Source organism: Lutjanus erythropterus, chromosome 11, assembly GCF_056507025.1.
Source record: "Lutjanus erythropterus isolate fLutEry1 chromosome 11, fLutEry1.hap2, whole genome shotgun sequence".
Lineage (NCBI taxonomy): Eukaryota > Metazoa > Chordata > Actinopteri > Lutjaniformes > Lutjanidae > Lutjanus > Lutjanus erythropterus.
The window spans coordinates 41255969-41281947 of NC_139327.1; the positions used below are offsets into that span (position 1 = coordinate 41255969).

Sequence of the window (25979 nt, forward strand, 5' to 3'; positions counted from 1 at the left end):
CTTTTCAACATCTGCAGTAGGCATCATTGATTAATTAGTTCATTAGTCACAATAAATAGTATCAATATCATGATTATCAATGTCATTATAATATCATCAACGTAAGTAGATTTACTTGAATCAAGGCAAATCAGAGGAGAAAATTTCAATAGTAATCAATCAAGATTAATTATTTGCATGGTGCAGGCATGACTAACTCAGATGAGATCAATATCATCATTAAACGGTGGAATCCACTCTGGTAGTGGGAAAAATGTCAGAATCTTATTTTTTTCAGGCAAATGCACATATTGTCCGACTGTGGACCTGATTAAAGAGGAAATCGTAGCTTTATCAAAAAGGAATAACACAACATGCTAGTAATGCAGACATCACAACTACAATCAACAGGGGCATCATCAATTTCATCAGTGTAGCTTTCCAGCCATCTCCAGTCAGCCAGGACCACAAACTCCAGCCTTTGGGAGTCTGAGAGTCCTTGTTTTTTGCATCATGCAGCAGATCATTCAGGTGAGAAACAACATGAGTCATGTTATCTGAAATGTCTGGAACGTATGTGCAGCAGTCAGTCCCGACAATGTGGCAAACTCCTCCTTGGCTGGCAAGCATCATGTCCAGTGCTTGCCTATTTTGCAAGGCCACATTTCTCAGTCTTTAGATTGTAGGGGAGAGGGTAGAGGATCCAGTCTCTACCAGGCTATCAAATGTTCCAGTTCCATGGCAACCTCATCTATTTTAGTCCATTGTTCACCATACCCCAACAGGGAAGGATACCTGCGATGGGTGCTGGGATGTTGTAGTGTTGACTCTGGCCTTCCTAAGGCCTCTCGTACAGCAGTAGTGGCGGGGCAATGATGACAGTGGGCAGACCCTGTGGCTCTGCCTGCGTCGTGGGTGCCATGGTTTGTATGTTGGCGTCATCTTATCAGCAGCGAGGCCTCGGCCCACCCCCGTATTCAGTGTGATGCCTTTGTTGAGTTTCGAAAGACGTGTGGTCCTAATGATGACACACCCCTCTCTCCACAGCAATCACAAGGCGGAGGAAGGCGTTGGCTTTACCGCTGATGTTGATGCACGCTTGGTGAGAAGTCATCAATGGGCTCTGGGACCCATCTGCAGTGGCTGGCATGGATCCAGGTTGCTCTCTCTGCGCCTTTGATGGCAGTTTCTGTAGTGAGGAGTGCTTGGTAGGGACCATTCCACCTGCGTGCTCTCCAGTTTTTTCTCCTCAGATCCCTCACCACGACCCAGTCAACTGGCTCCAAATCATGCAGTTTAATGTCCGTAGCTTTTGGCAGGGCTGTCTTCACCTGTTTGTGAATATCAGAAAGCACAGAGGACAGGGTTGCACAATAACACAGCATTTCATCTTCCCATTGGCTGATGTCAGGGAGTTGTTTTCTAGCACTTGCTCTCGCCTGTAATTTCTGTAAGTCATCAGGAAGTGTTAGTGGTGGATCAGGCATAGCAACACATTGAGTAGTCATCGGTTGTTTTGCTGCTGCTTTTGCAGCTGCATCAGCCATGGCATTCCCCTGTGAAACTAGGTCAAGGTTGTTAGTGTGGGCTTCACATTTACAGATAGCAACTTGTTTGGGCAGTAGCACAGCGACAAGGAGATCAGCAACCAGAGTATGATGTGCAATGGGCTTACCTGAGGCGGTCAGAAACTTTCTGTTGGCCCAAATTTGGCCAAAAGAGTGACAAACTCCCCATGCATACCGACTGTCTGTGAAAATGTTCACTGTCTTATCCTTGGCACATTTACATGCTTCAGTCAGGGCCACAAGCTCTGCAGCTTGGGCTGAGTAGTTAGCTGGGAGTGGCTTAGCAATTATTGTGTTATGTAGTGTTGTGACTGCAAACCCTGCTTGATTTTTACCAGTTGCTGGGTCTCTTGAAGCTGAGCCATCCACAAACAGTTCCAAGTCTGCATTGGTGAGTGGTGTTTCCTGCAGGTCAGGCCAAGGGGAGCAAACTTCATTTATTACTGCGACACAGTCATGTGGCTGTCCATCATCTGCTGTGGGGAGAAGGGTAGCCGGATTAAGAACAGTGCATCGTTTCACAGTAATGTTTGGCATGTCAAGCAAAACAGTGTTATATCTGAGCCACCGTGCTGTTGAAAGGTGGGAGGTTTTTTGCTCAAGCAGAATCATTGAGACTGCATGTGGGACTAAAAACGTCAAGTCAGCATAACCCACAATGTGTCGTGATGCTATAACAGCTTTCTCAGCGGCTGCTACAGCCCTGAGACAAGTCGGAAGTCCAGCTGCTACGGAATCAAGCTTAGAAGAGAAGTAAGCTACAGGTCTTAGTCGTCCCCCATGGTCTTGCATTAGTACTGAAGTCATGTACCCCCCTTTTTCGTCAACAGTCTGTGTAAAAGGTCGGTTGCAGTCAGGTAGGCCCAACGTTGGAGGGGACTGTAGAGCTAGCTTCAAATCTTCAAATGATTTCTCAGCTTCAGGTGTCCATTCAACTTTATCTTTTGCAGAGAGGCCTTTCCCATGAGCGATTGCCGCTAATGGTGCCTCGATTGCAGCAAAGTCAAGTATCCACTGTCTGCAGAAATTTACCATGCCAAGGAAGGACATGACTTGCTTTTTGGTTATGGGTTTTGGAATTTTTTGGATGGCTTCGATTCGTTTGGGTGAGAGGGTTTTGCCCTCTGCAGTGATCACATGACCCAGGAAGATGACTTTTTCAGAGGCAAACTGCAGTTTAGATAAGCTTGCTTTATGGCCATTGTCAGCTAAATGTTTGAGCAAAGCCACTGTGTCTTGTACACAGGCTTCTCGTGTGGGGGAGCAAATCATCGACCCAGGAAGATGACTTTTTCAGAGGCAAACTGCAGTTTAGATAAGCTTGCTTTATGGCCATTGTCAGCTAAATGTTTGAGCAAAGCCACTGTGTCTTGTACACAGGCTTCTCGTGTGGGGGAGCAAATCATCAAATCATCAACATATTGCAAAAGTGCACTGCCACCTGGTAAGACAAGTGATTCCAGGTTCCTCTTTAATGCTGCATTAAAGATAGTTGGTGACTCGCAAAATCCTTGGCATAGCCGAGTGAATGTAAACATTTTACCTTCGAAGGAGAATGCAAACCAAAATTGACTATCTGGATCAACTGGGATACTGAAAAACGCGTTTGCCAGATCAACAACAGAAAAACATTTACTATCAGATGGAACCTGAGAAAGAATTGTGTGTGGATTTGGGACATTTGGTGCACGTGCATGGACAGCAGCATTTACTGCTTGTAGGTCCTGAACAAATCTCCATTCATTTGGCTGGCCAGCGTCACAAATTTTTTTTTACAGGAAAAATTGGTGTTCGAACAGGAGATTTTTCACAAGGAACGATCACTCCAGCTTTGAGGAGTGCATCAAAAACAGGCTTAATACCTTCAACTGCTTCTTGTCTCAAAGGATACTGATTTTGACAGGGCCTATATGATGATTTGGGGGTTATCACAACTGGTTCAGCATCTTTTATCAGACCTACGTCATATTTGTGTTGTGCCCACAAATGTGATGGTACTTGTTTTAGTTCAGGGATTTCAGTGATGTCATTCCCAAAAAGGTTTTCACACCATAGGTCGACAGGGGTTTTTGTTTGTTTTTTGAACCTTGTAAAGTCTGATGACTGCAACTCTGCATCTGGCATGAGTTCAACAGTTCTAACTGCATTTACTACAGCAGAAAACCTTTTGCGATGCACTTTTAGGACTTTATGAAAATCAACCTGAGGGTCTGATGTCTTCTCCCACCCAGTGGCATTATTATGTAATTTGGTCCAGGGTCCCAAGTCTTGCCACCTTTTGTTCTTAGGTTTGACCAAGGAAACATGACGGTCAGAGAGTGGAACTTGAAATGGGTTCTGGAAAAGAGAGTCAGGCAAAGCTACTGAGTCAACACGTGTTATCAGTCCAGTAAAACCAGTCAAGCTTGAGTTTTTCTTTATCATGGCCTTCTCAGTACCATTTGTCCTCAAACTCAGTGTCTGCTACTAAAGAGATGTGGGATGTGCAGTGCAGATCATATGTGTCCATGATGTGTGTGTACCTGTGGTGAATGTTTTGGCCTCCTGTATGAGAGTGTTGTTTACAGAAGTTAGTGCAGTGTGTGGGATTCTCCATTGGTATGCATATATCAGATCCTCTTTACCATATTGTACAAATGATGTTGTTTTAGCAACAAACACATTAAATCTTTTCCTCTCAGGTTAAGTGGGCAGTGTTTTGACATCAAAAATGAGTGTTTGAATTTCCCTTCAACTTCATCCTGACATGATAATGGAGCTGTGTATCCTTCTATCACAGATGTGCCTGATGCCCCCACTGTTTTTAGATATCTTAAACTCATCTTAGGGGTAGGTTTAAACTCTTGGTGTCTGATGAGTGATTCAGTGGCTCCTGAGTCTACCAGAAAAGTGATGTCTTTGTTATGCACGGTAAGTGTTAGTGTTGGCATTTGTTTGTATGCCTTGTGCGAGTATTTAGCATAAAGCTCAAGAACCCTTTCTTCACCCGTTTTCTGTGTAAACTCGAGATGTTTAATGCCTGCTGAGTGACTAACTTTACATCACATGTCGTCTGTGTGTGTCTGTTAGTGCTCTCACGTGCCTGATGTGGTGGTTGGTCTCTCGTCTCAGCCTGTGTTCAAACCAGATGTATCCATCTCTGTCCTCGGCTCCTCCACTAGTCATGCAGCCTGATTGTTGTTATCAAGATAGTTCTTTGCCCAATGTCTCCGTTTCCCACACTTGAAACAGGCAGCCCTGTTGCCTCTTGGCATTTGGTCTTTGGAGCCCACTATGTGCGGTGTGGGCCTCAGTAAGTCTTGTGAAGTAATCAGTCACAGTCTCGTCCTCCTTTTGTTTACATGCAGACATTCTGCCCATGTCCAGCCTTAACAGGGAAATTTTATTTTGTCAGAGTTCAGTTATTGTCTGTCGGTACTGGACATTGTCCCCATGGTCCCAAGCCCGGTTTGTGAGTCTCTGGTCATTTGCTGGGAAGTCTCTGGCCACCTCGGTCCAATTGGTTGCCGTTCAAGTTGGCAGAAGACCTTGAGCTGTGCTGAATACTCTGTCCCCCCATTTTGGATCAGAGGGAGGTGAGTAGCAGCATCATTCATGTCGCCATATGTCCATGGCCTGTAGATCAGCTGGGCATGGCCATCTCCTGCAGCCATTTCCTCGGTGGTGCCGTCAAAGTCTCTTGTGGTGGTCTGGCTTGGGGGCACATGTGGTGGAGGTCACTGGGTTGCTTGCGTCTCCTGCTGCCCCTCTCTGTTGCTGAGGTCTGGGTAGAGTGGCTGCACATGGAAGCTAGGTGGTTGCAGTGCTGGCTGAGGCTGCCTTCTGGATGGAGCAGAGTCCAGGTCAGGATCTAGTTTGAGACAGTGAGACGTAGAGATTAGTGGATCTGTTGCTTTGTTCTGCTTTGCTTTGCCTCTCCTTTTCTTCTAATTTTGTTTTTAAGAGTTGCAGTTGTTTTATGCAAAACTGCCAGTACTTGGAAACCTGCACTCTTTAACCCACACGTTGAGTTGGTCAGTGCTGTGTTTTCCATAATTAGTAATCATGTATTGAATGTTAGGAGAAGTTAGTTGAGGTGGATTTTCATTATCTCCTGGTTTGTTGTTCTTGCTATTGTTTGAACCCATTTCCCCTTTGGCTTTTTTTTTTTTTTTCCCAAGGGTGATTTGTTTATTTATTATTGTAATTACTTTAGCAAAAAGTTAAGATTTCTTGTACTCAATTGAGGTGGTTTGTTTTGGAACCGTGGAGCTATACTGGTTTTATGGGAGAGGACTTAAGCTTTAAAGACAAAAAAAAGGAAAAGAAGAAAAAGAAATGTATTGGAGTTTTTAAAGTTTACGTTGCTTTTTTACTTATTCTTAACTTCTGTCTTATGTAACTCCTCTCTATTTTTATTTTTTTTTTTTTGTTAATGTCTTTCTTTGGTGAAATTCTCTAGCGGTGACCTGCCCCAACTGCTCCTCTAATACATAGAAAGAGTAATTAGCGTCTACCTGCCCTAGCAGTTCTAGCGGTGACTGTCCTAATTATATAAAATAATTGGAGTCTACCTGCCCTAGTAACTCGTCAGTTATACACAGTATTTAGAAATACAATGTAAGAATCTTTACACACCTAAAAAGACACTTTTAAAATTTTCAACAGTACTGTTTTCACATACAAAAAACCAAACTGGTCCCAGACCCGAAGCTTCCTGGATTCTACAGCGGTTTCCTAAACCTGCCCTGCTGACACGTCTGTTCACACCCCACTCGTCAGTGGTGAGAATCTCTTCCTATATTCCTGAGTCAGTACTTACCAGAAAGACAGTGTTCTTAAGCCACCTGGTTCATTGGATCACAGCGGTGAGCGGGCCCCGGTCCTCAGGCGTCAGGCCCCCACTTCTCTACCCTCCTTTGACAGGGGAGGTTGGAGTTAGAGTCCCGGACTCTAGCTGTGCACAGTCTTCACCTGCCGCGCTGAGTTCCCGGTGTCCTCTCACACGAGTGATCCTGCCGACAACGCCAAGTTTGTGGTGGCAATTTCTGTTGAATAAGGCACGGATTCAGAAACTTGTCTTTCTGTGAGGTTTACTCAAGCATCTGCAGATGGACTCACAGCACAGTCAAAGAATGAACTGGGCGGAATGAGCCCAGAACAGAGAATGTGTCAGTGTTTTATACACAGATAAATGCAAGGTCAGGAAAGGGTGAGTTGCATATTGTTATCACATGATGGTACAGGACATTCAGGAAAACAATACAGCACTTCTGGCTTGTTCTATCTCATGTTGTCTTGTGCATCATACAAGTATATTGGGCCTTCCTCTCTGTCCTGTATTTAGGTACTTACAGTATGCAGATACAGGATTACATCAGAAATGGGAATTTCTATCACACAGCTCATCATCAAGCCTCTGCAGAAGCCTGACAACAACCTGTAAAGTTCTTTTTGTCTTTTCATCAATGACCACTTCCTGACACATGGAGCAGGAAATGCATCCATATATGGTATTATTGGGGTGTTAATTATGTTAATTTACAAGTCTCATGCGTGTGCACTCAAATACACACAAATGGATCATTTACACAGTTTTCTGAAATTACGAGCGTTTATTGAATTTGATGGGTTAATGTGGAATAAATAACAATATGAAAATGTTCAAGTGATGCAAACACACAAATGTTAAAACTCAGTCAGTTCAGTTTTGTTGGAATATATTGGCAGATAATATTGGCCAATCAGAGTACTTCATGCACATTTTTACCTTGACTCCCAGAATGCTCCAGAAGAAAGTTGGAATAGTTTGAACACAACACTGCCGTTCAAGCCACAAAGTTGTTCCTCGATGTTCAACATCCACAGACAACTTCACCTGAACATAAAGAAACAAAAGGTTTGTATCATGTATGTGCTTTACAACATACAGTCTTTACAGATGAATTCACAGCACACAGAACAGCTGGTCTGGAGTCAGTTGATCGGAGGACTGTCCTGACTGAGCTGACACACAGCAGGAAGTGTGTCTGTTGTGTTACATAAACACACAGTGTATGAGGCTCCAGAACGTCTCCTGCTCTCTGCTGGACTGTTCATCATTAGTGAATATCAATCACAACAAATCACACAAATTCAACCAATCCCTGTAAATTCTGCACAACTTTCAAATTTCTTCAATTTCCATAACTTTCCTGCAAATGTGATCAATCATTATAACTTCCTGTGAGTTCTGACTCTGAAATGAGTCTCTGAAAACTCTTTGTCATTATGTTTGTGTTTATGTTTATTTTATTTAAGAAGGGATGATGCACATTAATTAAAATCATCAGTTGATTGGTAAATGTGACAGATTTAACCACACAGGCTCACTTTCACCTTTTTCATTTTCATCCCTGGAAACTTGATGGTGTGTAAATATATGAGAAAAAGACATTAAAATAAAAATAAAATAACACACAAAAGCACAGATAAAAGTAGGGCTGAACGATTAATTGCATTTGCAATAATATCGCGATATGATAGAACGCAATTTTCTAATTGCAACTTGTGCGATTTCAATGTGGCCACATAAAAAAAAGTGGTCACGTGACTAGCAAGAGTGAGCGAGCGAGAGAGAGACAACATACCACTCGACTGCATCGGCTTTTTATGCTGCACTTAAAAAGGAAGATGCTGCGCAGCGTCAGGTGTTGTACAGAACATGCAGTGCTACTGTTGCTTCTTCAACAACACTACAAACCTCCTCCAGCAGTTAAAAAACATCACAAAGCCATTTACGACAGTTGTAGCACCAGCGCGCCACACACGCTAAACCCAAGACAGGCATCATTGCCCGACATGTTTGAAAGTGTCACTCCGTATGAGCGTAGTTCTAAACTAGGGCTGTGCGATTGCCTCTAAAGTTCAAATTGTAGATTGTCATTGCTCTAGATTGCCAATACACAATTAAATTGGCAAGGGGGCAGGGGCGGCACGTGTCCTTGGCACGTGTCTTATGTTGATCGCTACCAGTCAGCAACACTGCCAACACTGACACCGCTGTGGCTTTGGTGGCAGAGAAAAACGCCACATCTCCAATTTGGGAGTTTTTTGGGTTTATCCCAGATGCCAGAGGTGAGCCGACGGACACAACAAAGCCTATCTGCAAAATATGCAACAAATGTGTGTCCGTGAAAAATGTTCAGACAACCAATTTATTTGCGCACCTTCGTCTTCATCATCCTGCTGAAGCCACAAAACTCCCGATCCCCCAAGCTAGCACTTCAAGCACTGCAGGTTTATACTTTTTGTTATAATGACGTCATTTTTAATGTTTTGCATCACATGCAAAAGTGAGCGACACCGCTGCGCTGACAAGCCGGAGACGTGTTGCTCCTCCTCACTTCAAGTCGCTGTAAACAGCACACAAGCACAACTCTCAGGACGGTGACATAACAGGAGCTCATGAGCCCTGACAGAGGACATAAGATCATGACAACATACTGGACTGTTTAATTGATCTGGAGAACAAGTTCAGAGACATGATGTTCCTCAGTTCTATGTGTTCTGTGTTCCACCTGTGTGCTGCTCAAGAGGAAAAGGCCAACCTACCAAAGCTGCTCTCTCTCTGTTTGGTATGTTACAGACCCCCCCCCCCACCCATGGTCGATCTGTGACATGAGTTATGACTTTGTTTAATGAATTGACCCTTCACTAAGCCCCACCTCCAACAGCAACTGTCCAATCATAGCTTAGCAGACAAGCTTCCCTGCTCTTCCTTTTCGCAAGTTAATGAGTGTATTTCTGTCATCTATCATGTAGATATACCTGCTGTATTTCACCATCTGACCAATGTTAGCTGAGATGTAAGCTAGCTTTAGCCTCAGTCTGTTAGCATTAATGTTATATCATGTACACAGCTGTTAGCTGACTTTACATAAACACTTTCACAGGGTTCTTGTTTTAAAACGTGTCAGATGGAAACATTAAAACATCAGCTGGACTCTCTCAGCGGACTCAAGTCAAGTTAGCATTAGCATTAGCTTACATCAGCCAGCTACACTCATGAAATGTGTTTGTGACTCATTATTTTAGCGACAAAATCCACCGTCATCAGCTGGAAATGAGAATCTGCTTTTGTTTATGTCTCTAAGGAAACAGACCTTGAGTTTCAACAATTGCTTCCAGTTTCATCGTTAAATCTGTCGCCGTTATCACTGTAAACTGCATAAATGCAGTGAGAGAATGGAGAGCTTGGCAGTAACTAAGGAGGGTGGGGCTTAGTGAAGGGTCAGTTCACTGAGCTGCTAAACCATGAACACTGGACTGTGTTTTAATCCAGAAAATAGAAATAACAGACTGTAGGCTGTGACAGAATAAACTGATTTGACTGGAGCATCATGTGACCACATTCAGCACAGACACAAACATTAACCTACTGCTGCTAGCTCTGCTAACGTTAGCCACACTGTGTGTCAGGCTGTCATCATTTATGGTCTGAACAGGTGAAGCATTTAGTGAGTTGTTGTTGTGTTTTGTAGGTTAATGTGTGATGGAGCTTGTTCTGAATCATAAATGTGATTTGTAAATGCCACAGAAAGTGATTCTACCATCAGACACAAAACCTGCACCTGCAACTTAAAATGTAAATGAACATATCAGGGGGATTTTTCACAGTTCAATGAGGCAAATCATGTTTCACAAAGCAGAACTCAGATTTAATGAAGTCACAGTCAGAGGTGGCGTCAGGGACCAAGCAGTGAGCAGCGAGGAGAACAAGAGTTTTGTTGGAAAAAATAAGGTCTTTACTGACCCAAAAAATACAAAATAATATTTAACACTGATACTACTCAAAACAGCAGTAACAAATCAAGGTATTAACATCTAATTAAAATGACTTGGCCAAACCAAACACGATACAAAAGGGGGAAACAAGAAGAATGTTAAGTAGAACTAACATACCCCAAGATGGCAGCACATGGTACGGCCTGATGAAGATCTAACAGTCATTCGCTCTTGGCCACGCCTTCTGCTGCTCCAGGAAGAGACCTCCCACCAGCATGGTAACTCGAGACAAAGACAAAAGGATTAATATGACAGAAAATTGCTTGTTTTACCCTTCAAACAATTTAATGCTAGAAGCAATAAAGATTACAAATTTAAAAACTGTGTAATGTGATGAGTTGTTTTTTGGTGTGGTTGACTACAAATAAAGTTAATGTGTGAGCTTAAAGTAATGACATGAGTATGTGAACAATATTCTGCCCCTCCCTCAGGACCACCGGGTTACACCACTGGATTTTCAAAGTCTTGATGACCCCCAGGGACAACATCGGATCAGTCTCCCTTTTCAGCAAGGGTAGCAGGTGTTCAGGAATCCTGTAACTTTGCCAGACCGTCTTCAACAACGTCATGCTCAACAATATTTGTTCTCCCAGGATTCTCCTGGAATACCTCTGAATGACAGATTTCTCTCACCTGGAGCTGCTTGTCTTCCGAGAGGTGGCTGAGGTCACGGTCCACCGCCGCACCAGCCGGAGGTAAGTGTCGCCCGTCCACTTCCTCCTCTTCTGCCTCACCTCTGTTGAGCATCACTTCTTTCCTCTCTGGTCGCTGCACTTCAGGAGATTTATACACAGAACCCTACTGAATCGTGGCTGCTTGGTTTGATACCTGGTTTATGGGGCACCAAAGTTTCTTCAGGATCTTACACAGTCCTTCCCACTTTGCCAGAAGCTTGATGTTATGACTGTGGATGAACACTAGCACTTTCTGTCCAGGGTTGAAGGATCCCTGCCTTGCTGACTGATTATAACAAGATGTCTGCTGTTGCTGGGCCTCCGTCACGTTTAATTGGGCAAGCTTGTTCTTCTTCTCCTATCGATCTCTCATCTGGACAACAGAGAGTGGTCCTTGGACTTCATACCCGTACAAAAGCTCAAATGGAGAGAAGCCATTTCAGGCTTGGGGCAATTCCCCGTATGTGAAAAGGAGATCTGGTCGAAGCCCTCTGACAGTCGATCAGTTTGGGGATGATACGGTGTCACCCTCAGGCACTTTATACCAAATAACTGGTACATGTGTTTTAGCAGAGTGGACATGAAGTTCGTTCCCTGATCAGTAAAGATTTCATGAGAGATGATACCTCTGGAAATGAACTGCACCAGACAGAAAGCAACTGATTTTGCTTTCATGTATTTGAGTGTAAAAACATCAGGACTCTGGAGGGAGTTTTAGCAGATGTTACTTGGCACTGAGGGCGACTTCTGCAGACTTCTGTGTGCAGACCAGGCCAGTGGAGATGATGTTTGATGCACACCGTGGTCTTGTGTTCATCTTGGTGGCCAGCTCAGGACTCAGATTTAAAGAAATCACAGGCAGAGGTGGTATCAGGGACCAGGCAGTGAGGCAATGAGGAGAACAAAGGATTTGTTGGAAAAAGTAGAGTTTTTATTGATCCGAAAAATGCAAAACAGTACAAAACAAGTACTTAATAACTAGGTCTATAAATAAGGTCAAGAAAATAGAACAAGAATCAAAATAGCAGAAACAAAGCAAAGTGTTAACTTAACAAACTGCCCCCACATAATGAGACATGAGAGAACATTTATATACTGGCTTGGGGAAAAGGGGGGAAACAAGTTGGACATTAACTCGAACTAACATAAAGGAAAAACTAACTAACTAACAAATCCCCTCTAACATGGCAGCACATGGTACGGCCTGATGGCTGAGTGGGCGTGTCCTGTACCACTGGATGGGGGCGTGGTGTGGAGCGGCGGGTGTCACTCTGCAGACCATTACATCAGCAAAATAATATGAGAAATATCACCCGAAAATCGGCCCAAAAAAATTCAAAAAAACAACCGGTGCTAGATTCAGCCCATTGTTGATAGGTGGTATTTTCCTCCAATCGCCAAGGCCCAGTGTGGGGTGGGGGGGGTTGCACAGTGTGTACTCATTGAAAAATGTGTTCTTTTATATGTTCTTCACAGAAAATTAGTCCAGTGAGTCTCAGGTTGAAAAAAATCATTGTAACAACTCTGCGACCAGGCTTCTTCCTCCAGATGTGGGCGGAGTCAGGTCATATAACTGGTATCCACCTTGCACAATTGTTTGTTAGTTTGTCTTTGTGGTGGCTTTGATTTATAAATTATTCTTGTTTGTTTGTTTTTAGGTAAACCTTCTATGTGGACTCCCCTTCTCGTCACATTCTTTGAGCCAAGTTTGTGACAAATGGGGGCTTGTCCATGATTTTTCCCAGGACCCAAACTCCACACAAGGGTTAATTTTCCAATTCGATACAAAGGTCTTACACGATCTCATATTGATCAGTGAAGTTCTGGTTCAATCCCGGTTCAGTCGAGTGAACCTGCCTCCGAAACCACACTCTTCCTGCTGACAGGACGTCAGGCAACTTTCTAACAAGAATCTTCACGAGGGTTTCTCCGGAGATCTTAACACCGCTGAGCAATTTAAAAACAAATCTCAGGGCAATCTCATGGCAACTGCAATTGCGGTAAAGTAATGGATTCAGAATTGTCAGTGGCACAGTGATGACTTTTCCAAAGACATGAATTGTTAGCTCATATTGATCGTTGAGTCCAACACGCTGTCTGATGTCTCGGAGAAATTCCATGGCACAGCTGGATGGATCGATGCTTCGAATCTTCCTCTTCCTTCTTCCTCCAATATACAGGGAGCAGCTCTGGTACGTGCTTTATTTCTCACTCCGCTGATTGGATAAGGAAGAAAGAAAGGTGGCATTGAACCAATGTATGGATGATGAACTCTCCTGATGGTGTGTACAACCTGCCCATAACATGTCACAGTCTCCAGTCCTCTTCCTCAACAGCCCATCCTTGTTACTAACGTGACCACGCTCAAGCTTTAAAATGTAGGAAAACCGACCACCTGATTTCACACTTATTTAGTGCCGCTGCATATGTGGCTTGTGTAGACAATGCTTTCCCTGTACTCCTGGCAGCCTTTCGAAAAATGGATAGCACAGAGGATCAGGATTCCAAGGCGCTAACTGATTGTGCTTTGATACGTGATGTAGGCGAGACTATGTCATCAGCTGTATTACATCACAGGCAAACATGGCTGGCTCAGACCTCTTTGCCAGGTGTCATAAGAAATGAATTGATGAATTTTCACCCAGGTTCTCAGGATGTTCTAGACAGGGCTGAGAGCTCTATTACACTGAGGTAAACTGTCCAGTGGGCTTGCAGCAAGCCATCTACAGCCTTCAGACAGAGGTTTAAAGCACCTCAAATCAGCAGTCAGCCTGACAGACATGGGGGTGGTGGCCCTGCTCGAGCACAGGAACAGAGTTTCTGTGCCCACAGTCAAAATGCTGCCAGAAACCTTGAGAGGAGGCCTCACTCCTAAGGGAAAGGTCAGCAGGAGTGCAGAAAGCAACAGCCGTCCTGCATGCTGTTGACTGTCCCTCCCAACTTTCTCAATCCAGTTGGGAGGGAACAGCGTTGAACCCATTGGTTTTGTCAACAGTAGCTCATTGGTACCAGCTGCAGTGTCCCCCCTCCCCCCAGCCCAACACCAACACTACTAGAGCCCATATTGGTGGGTTGGGGTTTTATTCCACCTATTTCATAGTTCCAAAGAAAGATGGCGGTCATCAGCCCATCCTCAGCTTCAAGCACCTAAACCAATACCTGAAGGTATTTCCATTCAAAACAATTCAAACAAAGATAGTGATGCAGTCCATCAGAAGGAGAGTGGTTTACATCCCTCCATCTGAAAGATGCATATTTCCATGTCCTGATTTGTCCAGAACACAGACTCATTTTCCACTTTGCTTTCCAGGGCCAAGTTTACCTGCTTCAAGGTCTTCCATTCTGCCTGTCACTGTCACAAAGAATCTTTATGTGGGTGGTTTCAGCTGATTGGCTCCTCTTCAGGTGCAGAGTTTAAACATCCTGCCATACCTGGACGCCTTGTTAATCTGTGGCCCCTTTTCAACATCAAATAGTCCAGGACACAGAGATGTAGCTGGCTCACATCTAGTCCCTGGGCTTCATGGTGAACTGGAAGAAGAGTGCACATGGGAACTGCCTCGGTCATCAGAACACATAAATGTGCTCAAACTGAGCGCCATTCATCTCACTCTCAGGGGTTTGCTGCCATTTTTACATCACAAGCATGTGCTGGTGGGAACAGACAGCATCTCTACAGTAAATCATTAGGGTGGTACGAGGTCACTACGCTGTCTCCAGGTGATAAGGGCACTACTGATATGGGCGTGGCCTCAACTGACCTCTCTAAAGCAGTCCACATCCTGAGTGTGGCAAACATGGTAGCCGGCTTTCTGTTAAGGTCAGGGCCTCTCCCAAGACAGTGGTGGTTACAGCCGCGTGTAGTGATCCAAATCTGGACACGATACAGGGTAGTCCAAGTCAGTCTTTTTGCATCCATGGAAACGACACATTGCCTGGAATGGTTCTCCCTCACAGTTCAGGGGGGCAGTCTGGGTCTTGATGCTCTCTTCCAAGACTGGCCAACAGGCTTGTTGTACACTTTTGCTCCTCTCCTTCTGATTCTGCAAGTCTGCTACATAGTTCTGTTGGTGGCTTCACACTGGTCAGGAAGGCCCTGGTTTTCAGACCTGCTTTGTCTAATACCTGTCACCTGTGGCAACTGCCACCCAGAGTGGACTTTCTGTCACTGGTAGATGGGCAGATTTGACACCCAAACCCAAACACCCTTTGCCTGTGGGTCCGGCCCCTGCAGAGTCCGTCTCTCAACAGCTAGACAAGACTGTCTGTGAAACACTGAGAAATGATAGAGCTCCATTTATCCAAGCCAAGTAACCAGTAAAGACCCATTAAGCTGTTCTGTACTGTCCTTTGATTTTTGCAGTCTCAGTTGGACCAAGACAAGGCAGCCAGTGCAATTAGGCTTTACACCGTGGCCATTTCAGTGTTCCGTGGGGGAACTGATGGCCTGCCAGCGCGTCGGCATCCCTTAGTGTGTCAGTTTCTGAGGGGAACTTGTCGGTTGTGTCCAAGCCATACCTACCGGACACCAAGGTGGGACTTGCCTCTTGTACTTACATCTCTCACTAAGGCCCCATATGAACCTATAGCAGATGCAGACATGAAAGCCCTTTCTCACAAAAATTTCCTTCTGCTCTGGTAAACAGGTTGGAGAGCTGTGTGGACTCTCTGTGTAGTGATGATTGTTTTTCGGTGGAGGGCAGAATGTTCCGGGGTGTCACTATTCTAGTTCCCTAGTAAAGGTTATGTGTTTTAATCTGGCTTATTAAACCTACTTAATTGTTTTAAGTACTTTAAAACAAGTTAATTTCACTCAGTTAAACCTAATTAGAAAACATGTGCAATTTAATTTTCACATATGTGCAGACATGCTGACACAAGTCTGCACATCCTCATAACAAAGGATTTCAGTCAGAAGCTGCTTGAATGCTGTTTATCCAAGGCTCTGCATTTCAGGTAAGTAAGCACTTTATACCCATACATGTGTTATATTTTAATTTAAACATGGTTCTGTAAACACTAAAACATTTCTGATACAAAGAATAAGTATTTATGTAGCTCACTCTATCAGCTGTGTGTTTTGATATTTTAACATTAGCTAACATTACAGTAACTGAGTCATTCAGTGTTGTGTTGTAACTTGGTTGTGTTATAGTATCAGTGTTAGATGTTTGTTAGCATTATTAGCTAACGTGCTGTTGCCGGTTGGTGAATGTTTGTCTTGTTAGCCTGTTAGCTTGTTAAACTCTGTTGGCGGGTCCTCACGTCCTCAGCTGACATTTCTCTCTGTACTGGACTCGTATTAAACTAGAAGACTGAAGGCATCCTTTGGTGTCCAAGTTGGCTAACTTGTTGGCAAAGAGGCTAAAAATATACTCCAAAGACCAAATTCTGAGCATTTTCAAATTTCTTATTGGAATTCTTTTTTTTTGCTCATTCTATTTTTATTTTAGTTTTGTTTTAATGTTGGTGTGACGTGGAAATGTGGAGGTTGTAGTTCTTTAAGTTATGGTAAATACATTTAACAAGCTCTTTGTGCCCTTTAATAATATTTAGAGCCTGAGCACCAAATGGTGCAAGGAGCCTATTGGATTTCATCAGATTCTTTTTCTTCTTCTCCACAATCTTCAATCACATTTTTAAGGGACTTAATTTGCTCAGTGGTGCATGAAACACATTCATCATGGTGAAAACTTTTGTCTGAGCTTTTGGTGGTAGGCGTGGCCAAACAGCTTAGCCATCACTGAATTCCATATTAAAACATACATTCACTCTAATCTGTTATTAATTCTGTGATAATGTGTTTATCACAGAATTAATTTCATTTTATTTTATAGACTATTTAGTTTAAGTGCATTTTTCTACAATATACAACTGATCAAAACACTGCATCTTCCAAAATATTACACACTGTCCCTTTAAATGTGCCAAACTTTACATAAAACCTGTATCAGCCTGAACACCTGAAGAGCTTCTGTTCTTGTTTTAACTGCATATTATGAACAAGATTTATGTGTCACTAAAAGTCAATATTTAATTTAAGGGTCAGTAACAAACCTTTTTTTTTTTTAAGTAAAACTGAATGTACCTGAAAATGTTATGTGTGTAACCACAAAAGAATAAGAAATATTAAATATTTTATCCACCTAAAGCGTATTTAAGTGTACTTGTGAAAATAATGACTTCATTTTAAAACACTGAGAAATACATTCTATGAGGATTATCAGTAAATTAAAATTTGATGTTTTTTTTCTTTATGAGCAGAGAACATATACTAAAACACCTGTTTTCTAAATAATCTGTGATAACTTGTGTTTATGTTTAACAACATGTTATTAGACTGCAACAGAAAATCACGTTTGACAGAGAACAATTTCAGGAAAAACTTCTGACAACAGGAAACTTTTATATCATCATGAAGGAAACTGACCTTTCAGCAGGATTTATGTTCACTCGTCTTCTGTCAAAAATCACTTTTTCCTTCCTCTAAAGTGACGTCTGCTGGGAAAAAAGGGTCAGTTATATTGTGTTAATTATGAAATGACAGAAGTTAAATGAATTTTACTTTTTAAGTAACATGAATTCCATCTGAATTATTGGTGTTTTATGTCTTTTAAACCTGTTGTCTGTGTTCAACAGCAGGTGTCACTGTTCACCCACTTTATTCAGCTGTATTATGAAATTACATGTTACATGATATTTTATATTGATTCCACTTAAAAGTGAACAGATACAGATGTGCTTTAAAGCTAAATGTTTCAAAAACACAAAGACTGTTCAACATAATCATTTTTTCTGACCTCACAGAGCTTTAATAATAAAGTCTTTGTCAAAAAATGTAATACTGACCACTTAAAAATAGTTCTACATGGTACATCTTTAATCAGCATCATAAACTATTGATATTTGATTAAACTGGCCTCTAACAGAAAAGCTTGTAATAGGAATTTAATTGAAATCAGATTTCACAGGAATTATCATGGACGCCTGTGAACACGAGAAATTGGTGTAAAGATCTGAAACATCTTTTTTAAAGTAAATACTCATTTTTATAATTATGATGAATGATTGGTGTTTTCCTGCAGTCAGGCTATTTAACATGTAAACCAAAGCATTGATCATTCTAAAACAAAGATCTTATTATATTTTAAAGATTTTCTGACTGGTACACAACAGGTTGGATCATCAGGTGCTTTTCTCTGTGATGTCATTTCCTGTTACATGGCCTTCTTGCACAATATTACCAATAATGACAGTGATACTACGAGACACTTGAGGAAGTTGACTCACATGATTAACGAGAATATGGAGAATAATGGTGCAGTAAATATTAACTACTACTCATGTAAGATTAAACCAAACTAGTTTACTGGATCTTTTACTGAGAAGTAAGTCAAATTATTTGGTACAGTTTTTTTATGGTTACACCACACAAACATTTCTACCATCAGTCAATGCAGACATTTCACGCTGCTTTAGACAAGATCCAGTGACGTGTGAAACGCCGACAGAGTTCAGGAGCAGAAACACTGAAACACTGTGACATGATGACATCAGCAGGAGAAAAACTCACCAGGAAAGAGTTTCTTTCTTTAACCGAGTCAAAATCACAACAGACTCTCTGAACTTTTCACAGACAGTCAGAGAAAACAGGCTGATGTGATGATGCTCACAGCAGCACTGATCCAGTCTGAACTGACCCAACTGGAACTCAGACTGCCTCTCAGGAAACAGGACGTGTGAAGGATCCACCTCACTGCTGCCAAAACAAAATCTAAGTTATTGTTGGCGCAGAAAAAGATCTGAATTCTTAGTCAAAAACACTCTGAGAAGTTTTTGCTAGAACCTCAGAACACTTTGAAGAAACTAGTTAGTTGAACAAAGTCTGAGCGTAAAACTGATGAACCCTGATCTGCCTCTTTTGACCGACTGATCTCAGCTCTAGAAAGTTCTGTCTGATAAAGACCCTCCCACTGTTCCTGGAAACAATGATGTCACATTTGAAAACACCTCTCCTCTACGAGTCCAGGCAAATTTAAGGGTGTCATGTTTCAGATGTACACGTTTGTGTTGGAATCAGGTCTGGATGCCTCCTGTGGGTTAGAGTCCAGAGGATCTTTGATGGAAACTTTGGGGATTTCCACCTGACACTGTTGTTCCTGCTGCACCTTGTGGTGTATTATTTAAAGGTTCCCATGGTACAGACCAGTTAAACATGGAGAACACAAGAGAACATGAACATGTGAACAGACTTATTGATCAAACATCATCATCCTGTCAGATCATTCTTGATGTCAGGTTGTATTTTTCTGTGTCATAATGAAAACAGGTGTGAGAATATTTCTTTTCTCCTCATTTTCTGAGTTGATTTAGTTGATTTAGTTTCAGTTCGTACTCGTCTCCCAGCTGTCATTAATCCAGAAACATCACATATGATAATCAAAACCTGACAGGGAACATTTTACTGCAACGTTGTGACAGTTTTTTGTACGTGTTGTTTTTATTATTATTATTATTATTGTTATTATTATTATTATGATAAGGGTCTCTCTCCTGGCATTAAAAGATGAGTCAGTCAGGTCTTTAGTTTAGTTTGATTTATTTTTTTTCTAAGTTCAAAGCAAACTGCACAAAGTATGTGTGGCCAGGCCAACGAGGGAGGAGACCGGACACAAAAATAAATTTTAGTAGGATCTTTAATACCCCGACTGCCCTCAAACGAGCACAGCATTAATTCTCTAATTTTGAGAGAAATGTCTGTACAGTCAAATAAAAAATAAAACAAGTTCTTTCTTGTCTTTTCTGAATATCTTCTGAATGTCTCTGTCTAAAACAAGCAAAACCAACCAAAACAAAACAAAAACAAGCGAAACAAACAACAGTAGTGGCCTATTCCTGTGTAAACAGGAAATAAAATACATTAACTAGCATGAATACATTTTTAAGCCACTCTCCTCATTTTATCAGACACATTTTACAGTACACATGAGGTTTTAACTCAGTAAACTTCATGAATTAATTTAATATGCACCATGAAGTAACTTTAATGTACATTTTTATGTATCTCGGTGCAAAATATGTTTTTACCGTGACCTTTAATGAACTTGCAGTACATTCAGAAAGCAAAATCATGTGCTCACTTCCTCTAGCTTGTAGCTTGAGAGCCTCACCCTGCACCTGGATGCAGCTCACACGCACACACGGCTCTCTGTCTCCCCTCTATATGGGTAACACAACATATAGCTTTATAAACAACATTTAACACCGAAAATGTAACCGTAACTAATGTTTCAGTACACTATATGCCACTTACGCTGAACCGTGGTCGTCTAGGGCGGCTCCCGAAGCTGTAGACTGCACACAAACCCTCGACCGACGAGAACTAAACACGGAAGTCTTCAGTCACACACACTCGTCAGACGGCTCAGTTACCGGTCCGCTCTAACTCTTTCACTCGGTCACTTATTTCCTCTGTGATAAACGGTTTTCTCAGTTCACACTCTTCAAACACTCTCACAGACAAGAAACACACCTCTCCTCCATTGTTTGCCTTAGGAAGACGCAAGTTTTTTTTTTTGTTTTTTTTTTTTTCTCAATAAAACTTTATTTGTCATTTGCAAGATTTACAAAATGACATTCTTTCACAAAGGTGAGTATTATATATTGCAAAGTCAATGCAATTTCAGATATTGGACAAAGAAAAACAAAGAAATAAGCCATAATAACATAACAATATAACTTGCCAGGGGAGATATAAGTTTACAGAAAAGTGCCAAAATGTTCACAGATATGCAAAGTTTTGATTGCCTTTTGATTAAGAGAGAACTTTAAAGAATCAATGTATTGCTTGACCTCACTGTGAAAAGCAATGAAACAGGGCTTTCTATGAGAGAACTTACATTTGTGAATGTGGAATTTAGCCAAAAGAATGATAAGATTGATAATAAATGTTTCGTTTGGCTTAGCTTTGGTTCTGTTAAAGTTATAGATACCAAGCAGCACATCCTCCCAGAACAGCACACAGTTTTTATCAATAGTGTTCGCCACAAAGTTACAAATGTCAATCCAAAAGCTCTGGACAATGGGGCAAAGCCAAAATAAGTGAGTAACTGTTTCGACCTCCGTAGAACAGAAAGAGCATTTCACATCAATTACTTTTTTGAATCTTTTATGAATATGATCATTAGAGGGATAAAACCTATGGATAAGTTTAAATGAGATTTCTCTAATTTTGTTGGTCAATAGGTATCGGTTAGGTAAGAGCCAGACTTCTTTCCAGTCAATGTCTTCCACATATCTGTTCCAGTATGAGACCACATACGGAACTGTAGTTACATCCCTTTTAAACAAGGACCTGATAAGGTTGTTATTGCCATGGTTGCAGGACAAGCAAATTTTACCAACTGTAGTGTCAGATAAAGATAACAGGGATAATTGTTGGTTTTCTACCCTTGGATGAGATCTAAATAACATGCAAATACCTGATGAGATCACTCCAAAGACTTTTGCATAGTCTCCAGGTGGCACGGGGATATTGTATTCTTCTAGAAACTCATTATAGGAGTAAAGGCGACCATCCCTGTTAAATAACTGAGCAACATGTATAATGTTATTATTAAACCAGTATTCAATAAAAAGGGATTTATGTTTGAATAATATATCCTTGTTGTTCCATATATAGTATTTATGAGGTGAGAAGTTATGTTTGAAGATAAGAGACCATGAAAGGAAGGCCTGGCGGTGAAAAGATGACATTTTTATCGGGATTTTATCAATATCGTAGTTACAGGCCAAGAAAAAGTTCAGCCCGCCCAGTTTAGACAGAATATTAAAGGGTATGGTGTTCCATATAGAAGTAGGGTTAATAAAAAGGTGTTTTAACCAATTTATCTTCAGGGTGTTATTTAAAGTACCGAAATCTAGAAAATTTAGGCCACCATTGTCATAGTTATGCATTAAAACTGATTTTTTTACATGATGGGTTCTATTTTTCCACAAGAAGTTAAAAAGTAATTTGTCAATCTCAGCAATTAATTTGTTGTCTATAGATAGAGAGAGGGAGGGATACGTTAAGCGTGATATACCTTCTGCCTTGGAGAGTAAAACTCTACCTCTGAGAGAGAGATCCCTCGAAAGCCATTGGTTCAACTTTTTTCTTGTTCTTTCGATGATAGGATTGAAGTTCAATGAAGTCCTTCTTCGTTGGTCCTTGGTAATTGTGATACCCAAGTAAACAAATTCATTTTTGATAGGGATACTACAGATGGAAGTTTTTAAACAGTTCTTGATGGACATAATTTCACACTTGTTGAGATTCCGACTCAAGCCAGATGCCTTGGAGAACTCATTTATAGTACTTACAGCAATAGAGACTTGGTATTCATTCCTTAGAAAGAGTGTCGTATCATCTGCCAGCTGAGTAATAGTAAGCTTTCTATCTGAAATATTGATGCCAGTGAGCTCACTTGAATTGATGTGATCAGCCAGAAGCTGTGCTACCAGCAGGAAGAGGTATGGAGAGGCTGGGCACCCTTGTCTGATGCCCCTAGAAACGTTGAATCTGGGGGACATACCACCTGCTAGTTTAATTGAGCTATTACTTTTGTTATAAAGACTTTTTATAGCTGAGAAAAAATAATCTCCAAAACCGAACTTCTTAAGGGATTGAAGAATGAACGGATGCTCAACAGTGTCAAATGCCTTGTAGAAATCTACAAATAGCATTAGCCCATCATCCTCCACCATATCCGGATAATCTAGAGTATCTAACACTAACCTGACATTATTTGCAATATGTCTCTTGTTCATAAAACCTGATTGTGTTTCATCTATGATAGAGTCCAGCACTGACCTTAATCTTCTGGCAAATAAGAGAGCCATTATTTTATAGTCGTTATTAAGTAGAGAAATTGGGCGCCAATTATCTAAAAGTAATTTGTCCTTGTTTGGTTTAGGGATTAAGACAGTAATTCCTTGGGTCAGAGTAGTAGGTAGACATTCATTATTAATACATTCTACAAAGACTCTGTGTAAAAAGGGAGTCAGCTCAGTAACAAAACATTTATAGAATTCAGATGACAGCCCATCAGATCCTGGAGATTTGTTGTTTTTAAATAGATTTATAGCCTGCTGAACTGCCTGAGGGGATATAGGCCTGTCACAGAACTCACTATCAGCTTCACTTATCATTTTAACCGAAAGAGAGTTCATGAAATTCTCAGCATCCATTGAGTTGAACTTAGAGCTATACAGCTCCCTATAAAAATTTGAGCAAAAGTCTGCTATTTTGAGCTTATCTTCAGTGATGAAATATATAAATAATAATAATAATAATATTTAGTTTACTGATATTGTTGTTGGTAGAATGATGTTTCTCTAGGTTGAAAAAATAATGAGAGTTTTGCTCCCCTTCTTCTAACCACTTACAGCGAGATCTAATGAAGGCTCCTTTGGCTTTTTGGCGATACAGATCATCAAGTTTAATCTGCAAATAAGATAGTTCTCTTTTTTCTCCCTTTGTTAAGGAGTCACAGTCTTTACTGGATAAGTTGGTTATGCTAGAGACAATCTTCAACTCTTCTCCTTTTCTGGCCTTGGCTGATTGGGCGCCACTCTTTCTCAGAAACTTTCCAATCTCATATTTAAGAAGTTCCCAGTTGAGCCCAAAACAATTTTCCTTGTTTGCTTTAGACCAGTAATATGAGATCATATTCTTAATCTTATCTTCAACTTCAACCTTTTGTAGTAAAGAGGAGTTAAGCTTCCAATAGCTTGAACGTGTGGCAGGTGTGGGACCACCAGAGACCTTAATAGATATGTATATAGCTTTATGATCAGTTAAAGGCGTTGGGCAGATGCAAACATCAATATTATCTCTGTTTAAACTATCAGATATTAGCCAATAATCTAATCGTGATTGCTTAGAGCCAGATTTATTGCTCCACGTATACAGTCTGCTATTAGGATTCTTCTGCCTCCAAATATCTACCAAATTAAATCTTCTTATAAAGTCTGTTAAATAAGACTCTGTACTATCTTGTTGAGAAGGTGGAAGTTTATCTATAGAACCATCCAAAATACAGTTGAAGTCTCCTCCTAACAGAATAAATGCACTAGGGAATCTAATCAGCCAGCCTGTAAAAATCTTTTCAATGGACAGCAGAAGAGTTACATTTTCTTTCTTTGTATTATAACCATAAATATTGGAAATTAGGTAGATTAAGTCGTTATGTTCAATAACTTGGCAAATGAAGTGGCCGTCTGGGTCACATTTTGTGATCAGGACATTCCCTTTAAACCTGTCATTTAATGAGGCTACACCAGCTGATCGCTCTGTCCCATGGGAGAGCCATATAGTATTACCCCATTGAGACCTCCAGAAGTTAGTATTGTCCTCAATAGAGTGAGATTCTTGAAAGTAAACAAGGTCTGATTTGAATTGTTTTGCAAACAGAAAAAGTGCTTTCCTCTTAATGTTATTCCGTAACCCCCTGGCATTTAGTGAAACAATTGAGAACATTAATAAACTACAAAAACTGTATAGAAAAGACAAGAGAACCAAAACCTAAATAAGTCTTGGTTAAGTATTAAACCGTAGTGTTGATAAGTCACAAAACAGCTGTTGAGATCAGCACCGTATTAGTTTTAAAATTAAGCACAATAATGTGTTTTTATATTTATGAAGGTACACAACTGTATCTCATTTGCATAAGAATGAAATGCTCATGAAACGTCACATTAGAAAGAGGTAAGAAAATTATGTAAACAATGTATTAAACTTTTTTTTTTTTTTTTTTTTTTTTTTTGCACCAACAGATGTTTCACCTGATATTAAAGCGAAATAACATGTAAAGAAACTCGAAGATCAGTGCAAAACAACCTCACTTAATTATCCTGAGTGACAATGACCTGAGCAGAGGGGATTTGTTAGGCAAATTTTTGGATCTAAATTTTAGCAGATCACGGATGAATTTCCGAACCGTTCACAAACCCTTTTCCTCCAACGAAGTAGGCTGTTTTTCCCTCATCTCGAGCTTTCTTTATGTGAGGCCACAGTTTTTGTCTGTTCTCTCTGTCCTCCTGAGTTAGGTCCTCCGTGAAGCGAAGGCCCTTGTTCTGGACATAGGAGTTGTTTTTTGCTGCTTTCCATACAGCATCCCTGTATCTGCAAGAGATGAACCTCATGATAACGCCTCGGGGTTTTGTGTTGTCTTGTCGCAGTTTTCCCACTCGGTGTACAACGTCTATAGCAGCGGGGAGCATTTCTCTTTCCTCCGGTAAGACCGCCTGGCAAACACTCGTCACTCGAGGCCGCACATCTTCCTCCTTATCTTCTGGCAAGCCTTGGAGCCGTAGGTTCCAACGTCGGGTGTAGTTCTTTTAGGTCAAAAATGGATTCAGTCCATCAAACGAAAAAAAAATTCAGTTCATTCATTCAGTTTCAGCAAAAGAAAAAAAACTAACAAGAGTTAACTAATAGTCAAGTTAGTCAGTCCAGTCCAGTCAGACAGGAAATCCAGTCTGGGTTTTGGCTGCTGGGTTGAGGATGAATGAATTCGGTGAACAGGTGTTTTGAAGGAGTTTGTGTTGACCAGAGGACGAAGTCAGTGGTGGATGAAACGTAAAATGTTTTTGAGTTAAACCGCGCTGAGCCTGATGCTCTGTTTGTCTCCACCTCGCTCCTCCTCTGCTCTCCTGAGTGATGGATATGGGGGAATGAACTGAATGGATGAGTGGATCATGGATGGTTGTGAGTGGGTGTATCTGGGGGTGTGTTCAGGTGTTGTGGTCCTGGTGCTGAGGCAGATCCAGGTTGTCACACTCCCTTCCCTCCTGAGAGAAGCCTGAACATACTGTAACTGTCTGAGAGACAGTTTTGATTGAAATTTAATTGAAATATTTATCTCATAATTTCATTCGTGGGCGTCACGGTGGTACAGTGGTCAGCACTGCC

At 41.3% G+C, this 25979-nt stretch overlaps 1 long non-coding RNA gene and 1 pseudogene across 1 annotated transcript; both read right to left on the bottom strand.

Moving 5' to 3' along the window:
- Window positions 1–5389, bottom strand: part of LOC146319645 (uncharacterized) — a 5789-nt pseudogene extending 400 nt beyond the window's left edge.
- Window positions 5390–6126: 737 nt separating this feature from the next.
- On the bottom strand, window positions 6127–18943 carry LOC146319646 (uncharacterized). The gene is made up of 5 exons (XR_014771585.1): window positions 18600–18943; window positions 17457–17524; window positions 10470–10574; window positions 7297–7404; window positions 6127–6574 (listed from the first exon to the last, which is right to left on the bottom strand). It is a non-coding gene; the product is annotated as an uncharacterized LOC146319646 (long non-coding RNA).
- Between the last annotated feature and the right edge of the window lie 7036 nt (window positions 18944–25979).